General features: G+C 44.9%; 1 long non-coding RNA gene across 2 annotated transcripts; it reads right to left on the reverse strand.

Annotated features, from left to right (window-relative positions):
* Positions 1 to 1074: 1074 nt before the first annotated feature.
* LOC131924227 (uncharacterized) lies at positions 1075 to 4777 on the reverse strand. 2 transcript variants are annotated; one of them, XR_009382823.1, is made up of 3 exons: positions 4271 to 4777; positions 3796 to 4100; positions 1075 to 1481 (listed from the first exon to the last, which is right to left on the reverse strand). It is a non-coding gene; the product is annotated as an uncharacterized LOC131924227 (long non-coding RNA). The 2 variants fall into 2 exon arrangements; XR_009382822.1 differs by having other exon boundaries at positions 3384 to 4100.
* Positions 4778 to 6748: the final 1971 nt, after the last annotated feature.

The raw sequence follows: 6748 nt of genomic DNA on the forward strand, positions 1-6748 counted from the left end.
GGATTGATATGTGACTGACTGAAGATAAAAAAGTGATCCTTCAGGTCCCTGCCCATTAAAAAGGGGGATAGGTCTAGAGCTGTTATTTACAACAAGGATATCAAGGGCGTGGATGTTTGCTTTCTAATGCTGGAGAAAAAAAAAATCCTATCCCCCTCCTAGTTCCTCCTGAAATCCAAGGAAGGTCCTAAACCTCGGTAGTTTGAAACCAGGCTGAAGTCACCGGGGGTTCAGAAGGTAGGAAAAGGTGTGTTGAAGAAAGCGCTTTGCTTAGTCCCTGGAAAGGTTGCAATCTCACCATCCCCATACACTTCCCCCAAAATGAATCTCTCCCATAATAACGGCAGTATGAAGTGTGAGTTCACCGCCCCTCGAAGAAACCCTAACACCCATGTGGCTTCCGGTGGAAAAGAATTCAAAACAAGCTGACTGGATAGAGAGGGCCAACCTCCCCCAGCCAAGGGCTGCTGCCTCCTCATAAGGTATAGTTGAGCTGCTCCTTTTTTTTTTGCTTCATGACAATATTGCAAATTTGTACATAAGTATAGGGATACACTTAATGTACCATCTCTTTGTGGTTTGGATGACAGCTTGAGATTGCCCACTAGAAAATAGAGCATTTCTATCAGACAAAACCAAACTTTTTCCAGACTATAGCAACTCTCACTGAAAAAAAAATTTAAAGGACTGAATTTCCAATATAAGAGTGGTTTGTCTTGGTTTTTGGAGGATGGTGTGCGTCTATTGTGTCTTTATTCAAGTCTCTCTTCTCACCATTACTCAGCTGGAACAACTACGGCCACCACCACCATCACCAACACCAACACCAACACCATCTCTACAACCACCACCACCCAATCACTACCACCACCATCAGCACCACCACCACCCAACCAGTACCACCACCATCATCACCACCATCATCTCTACCACCACCACTACCACCACCATCACTACCATCATCACCACCATCACCATCACCACCACCCACCACCATCATCACCACTATCACCACCACCCACCACCACCACCACCACCACCACCACCACCCATCCCCACCATCACCATCACCACCATCACCACCACCACCATCTCCACCACCACAATACTAAAGGAGTTCTGTGCTTTGTTAGTCCTTTACCCCTAACTCTTCATATGCCCAGTGAGCCTCAAGGTGCTACTGTCTGGTCTCTCCTTTGTTAAAACTGCCAATGGTTCCTTCTTGGTTGGGAATTTACAGCATATTCTTCTTTGAGGGAACAGCAGAAGAGATGATTTTTTTTTTCACTAATTACAGATGGCCTTCAAGCTACACGATTATAGTTCCTTTGGTCCTAAAGGCAACTCCACACTTTAACTTCACCAAACTCTCAGCATGGGGAGGCAAACCATGGTGACTCATGCCCATAGCTCTAGTACTTAGGAGGGTAGGGCAGAAGACTCTTCAAGTTTGAGACTTGGATGGAGTACACAGCAAGATCCTGTAAAAATGTACACACATTTAAAATTATAATAATAATAAACCCCTATAAAAGAATAAGCATCCAGTTTCCAGGAAGCTGGGTCCGGGTGGACTGTTTCACACTCATTCCTGCAACCCTCTCCTACCTCCGTAACGTCTTTGTTCCACAGGACCTTCCACCAATACGCACAGCAGCCACTGTTTTCTCCTTCCTCATGAAGTAGCTCTAAGCCTAATGTCTGAGTGCCAAGTTGCCATATCCAGGCCTTCACAGCCGACTTCTGGATTCCTAGAAGCCCTCAAAGCACGAGGACTCCTAGGGCCTGGGCCAATGTGCTGCGTTCATGAGGCATATAAGTAAATTCACCTGCGCTTTAATCGCATTGCAAAAACTTCAGTGTCAAACTTACACGAACTAGGTTACCATTTCCTGGTGAACATCATTATAGACACCTATTTAAAAACCACTCCACACTATTATATGTGTAACTTTCTTTGTTCTAAATGTTTTATCCAAATAAGTTGTCTCACACTCTAATTTTTCTAAAGCTGAAAAGCATGCACAGGTGTTTGGGGGATTTTTTTTCTCTTTTCTTTTCTTTTTTTTTTTTTAACCACTTCAGGGTAGAAGTTACAGTCCCTCAACAGCTCATGTCACTGTGCTTTGTGGGACAGTCCTAATAAAACAGAAGGAGAAAGGAAGGTCTTCAACAAGACAGTCCTTTATTACTGCAATACAATTCGAAACTCAACACACTCTTTAAAAAAAAAAATCACTGCGGTTTGCCACTAGAAAGCACCTATGAAACATAAAATGTTAAGACACTCGTAGTGCCCCAGGCATACGTAACAGTCCTTCTCTCCAACAGCGGTGTGAGACAATTTCTGCCTAACAGACTTCTGAATCACTCCTGATAAAGGAGAACATCTCCCTGGAGGATCGCCCAATGATTCACCAGACAATGCCAGTTATCTATCTTACGTGTTGTTATTCCTGGAAAAAAATATATATATATATATATGGTCAACAGTACTCCCTCAGTGAACATGCTGTGGAAACAGCTTTCTAAAGCACTGTTGTGTTGTAGCCAGAGTTAGCTTCCATCTTGTACATATATAAAAACTAAAAGTATTAACACGGTGGCATCCTATGATGCTTGCACTGAATCTTCCAAAGGCACCGCAACCCCAAGATTTGCAGTTACCACGTACAAAACCATTCCGGGGCTTCTTTACTCAAAGCAGCAATTCTGAAGGGGCCTGTGGAAGGGACACTAGCACACTCCAGCATGTGGCTCTGGCAGGCCTTGTCCTTCTCCCCATTCCCTCTGCCTTGCTAAAAAACCGTTAGGTTACATTCTGAAAGCTCGCCACCGAGGTCTATTCCCTTATTTGGCCACTTCCTCTTCCTGAGGCTGACTACCAAGATCCAGCTATCAAAGAATTACAGTCCAGCAATCAGAAGTCCCCTTTGGCTCACCTAATTAACATGCCCAATTAAAATTAAACAGCTCGCCGGGCGGTGGTGGCGCACGCCTTTAATCCCAGCACTCGGGAGGCAGAGCCAGGCGGATCTCTGTGAGTTCGAGGCCAACCTGGGCTACCAAGTGAGTTCCAGGAAAGGCGCAAAGCTACACAGAGAAACCCTGTCTCGAAAAACCAAAAAAAAAAAAAAAAAAAAAAAAAAATTAAACAGCTCATCCTTACATGGGGGTTTCCCCTTTACTTTTATAAACCACCATTTGCCTGTGGGCCACATCTGTCACCCCTCTATCCAGAGGCAGTCCATTGTCCCTCAGAGACAAGCACCCCTCCTCCCTTTCCCTTGTCCCCTTCCCCTTCTCCCTGGTCCCCTATCTCCTTTACCACCACAGCCTGGCCCATTCTAACAGAGATCTTCCCTTCTCTCTTAAAAATTCACCTGCAAGGTCATGTGCTGCTGTTTTCTGCCTGAGTCAGAAAGCAGCCACTTCAACTTTTCTTCCCAGTTTGGTAAAGGATCTCTCTGTGAAAAAGGTGTTTGGGTGTGGTTTGTGTCTGATCCGGGGTCTGGGAGGAAGTCTCCTTCAGCCTGTATTTCCTTTCTTATTATTACAAGAACAAAATCCCAAGCCTAAGAGATGCAGGTCTGCATACCTCCTGTCACATCATTTCCAGGTAGAGGAAAAGGAGCCACAAGGGGACATCTGATCCAAGATCTGTCGGTCAGACTTTCATCTTGATAATTTGAGATTGGACCCCAGAGAGCAAATGTCGCATAGTGAGGTAGTAAAGCAATCTTGCAAAGGAGGCATCAGAAAAAAATAAATAAATAATAATAATCTCATAGTCACCTATCGCTTCATAAGAAAGAGCTCCAAACCCTGACAGCTTAAGCCATTTGTGATTGCTAAGTTTCTGAGAGCCAGGAGTTAAGCTCGGTGATTGTGGTTCGAAATCTTTCAAACGTTTGTAGTCCAACAGTCGCGTGGGGTTTCAGAGCCCTAGACGAGTTTGGGGTTAAAGAGGCAGTTTCAAGCCCGCCCCTGTGGTTGTCTGCATCAGCTCCCCACAGTCGGAACCCCTTACGAGGCTTGATCCCTGGCTAAGCAATGTGCATCTCTCCTTGGATCTGCTCACTGGTACCAGTGTGCTTCACCTAGAATCGGAACCACAAGAGAGAGGGAGAGAGCACCACTCAGAGGGAGGGCACCTATTCCCGGATCTAACACCAGAAAACGCCCCGCCCCTTTTCTGAGGCACCACGTGAGCTGACAGCCATCCCAGCGGCTTCCTGCACAGTCTGCCTGATAAACCCTAAAGACTCACCTATCTTTCACATGAAACATTCCCTCAACTCATTCAGTGCCTGCCATGTAAATTAGGTCCAAGTATTGATGAGGCTTCACCAGAGAAGTTCCTTCAGTCAGCTCTTGAAATGTAACTGCTCTTGATGGTGCAGGCATGAAATTAATGAAACAAATTACCTGCCCCACTGCCTCCATGCCATACTATGTACATACACATACCATAGAATACATATTAGCAAAACAACAACAACCACAACAAAAGCTGTTGTTGTGGAAAAGCTTCCAGAAAATTGAAACATTCCATCCTGTAAGCAGCTGCTTAACCAGGAAAAGAACTCAAAAGAGCTGACACTGACCAGATTCACTAGTCCCCTTCCTTCCAGAGTAAGCAATAAAAGTCGAGTTTCCTCGGACGGCAGGAGACTGAGCTGCAAACACTCAGACAAGAGACCAGACTAGCTGCCTAGAAAAAACCAGCCCCAGCTGCCTGAAAGGAGTTTAGACCAGTCGAGGCACCTGGAAGGGATCCTGTCCGGCCTGTTGAGCTGCCAGCCAGCTGTGCAGTGTGCTCCAGGTTCCCAGCCTTTGTGAGCTGTCACCCATGCTGGGGCGGGCTTTGGTGATGCAGCTGCCTTTGAGTCATTCCTGCTTCTTGTAAGAAACCCTTCACCCATAGCCCTGTAAGTAACCCCAATAAAACTCATTACTTCCCCAAGCTGGGCTTTGGTGGCATCCGTTCTTTGTTCTGTCATGGGATCCCACCTGGGGTGAATTGAATGAGTAGCCCTGTGTGCTACATCTCCCCAGGAGAAGTTTTTGCCACATAACGCCCATACACAAAGCTTTTTGGAGGAAATGAGACATGAAAAGGAAGCAGGAGTGTGTAATCCAGCTGGCAAACATTGGAATATTCTTGGGTAGATCTCAAGACTGTAGAATAAATTTCCCTGGCTCAATTCCACCTTAGTCATTACCACACTCTGAGTCTGCACACTCTTTCCTTTCTGTGAAAAGTAGCTGTGTCTGAAGCCAAGGAGCTATGATAATCTCAGTCCTTCCAGGACCCAAATCCTCCTTCCACGCTGCCTGTCACCAGAGTGTGAGCTGCTGATACTTCTGCATATACGACTCTTTAAAGAACTTTGCAGACTTCCTATATATCATGCTGGGGTTCACCCCAGTTTTCTAAAGTAGCACACACTAACATAGACATGCACATTGCTTTCCCATGAGCCTTAACTGAATCAGCTGAGGGACAATGATCTTCAGCTGTCTGGAGGCATTGTTAGTTCATTCAGAGAACCTGGAAGGCACGCTATTAATCTCTTTTAAATGTCCTTTGTACGGCTGAGTAGTACACTGGGCATAACCTGTGATCATTCTGAAATATTATTCGAAATTTGAAAGTGATTCTCTTCACTTCATCTTTAGACTGTTATTCTGATAGTGGATAGTGCTTTGGGTTTTATCATTAATCAAAAGCCTTTTTTTTTTTAAATTTGGGCATATTTGCCATCTAGAAAGAAAATTTTCACAGGAAGTCTTGGATCCCTGTGTTCAACAATCTTATCTATATTTCATTCCTCCTGGCCCATGCACGTCCTTGAACACTACACCATCCACTTCATGAAGCACACTTTCTTCTTTCCTCATCACCACAGCAACACTGTGGCTGTTTTCACCTCTCCACAAAAAAGGCTCTCTTCACCCTTTCATTCGTTGCCAGAACTGGCTCTTACCCATGACCCGGAGCCCTCTATTGGCAGATTCCTTAAGGCTACTTAGATTTTCACTAACACTTTGCCCAAAAATCAGTGTCTGTTTTCAAAGCCAGACACGTATTTGGGTTTTCATTGTAGCACTACTCAACTTTCTGCTTTCATAAAGGTACTACGTGTTGCTGGATCACACACTACAACAGTCATCATCTCAAACAGCAAATGCACACTACCTCAGTTTCTGCAGTTCCAGAGTCTAAAGAACTTTGGCTAGGTGATTTTGGCTCAGAGTATCTCAGAATGTGGACAGGATGTAAGCTGGGAATTTAACCATGTCAAGACTTGGCAACTCAACTAAAGACAAGGCACCCACTTACAAGCCCAACTTATTATCATACTTTTGCTCCTCATGGGGTTTTATATAGAAGAATTCATTGTGTCAGAATGAGGGCCTTGTTTCTTCATCACACTGTGGACTACACCACACTCACTAGAGGTGCTGTACGTGATGCACTTTGTTTTCTCCAGCATAAATCTTCAGAGAGAGAGAAAATGCACACACACAGAAGAGTGAAGTCATCTTTTTAAACCTATCTTCAAAGCGGCGTGCAATTACCTCCAACTGTAGATATAGATCAATAAGTCCAGCCCAGACTCAAGAGAAATGATTGTGCAAGGGTACAAATCCCAGGAGTGGTGATCACTGCAAACATCTTAGGAGCTGCCTAGCACCCTTGTCCCAAGATGAGAGAGGACAATCACACAGTAAGACCAAAAGA

This window comes from Peromyscus eremicus, chromosome 14 (genome assembly GCF_949786415.1).
Source record: "Peromyscus eremicus chromosome 14, PerEre_H2_v1, whole genome shotgun sequence".
In the NCBI taxonomy this organism is placed as follows: Eukaryota; Metazoa; Chordata; class Mammalia; order Rodentia; family Cricetidae; genus Peromyscus; species Peromyscus eremicus.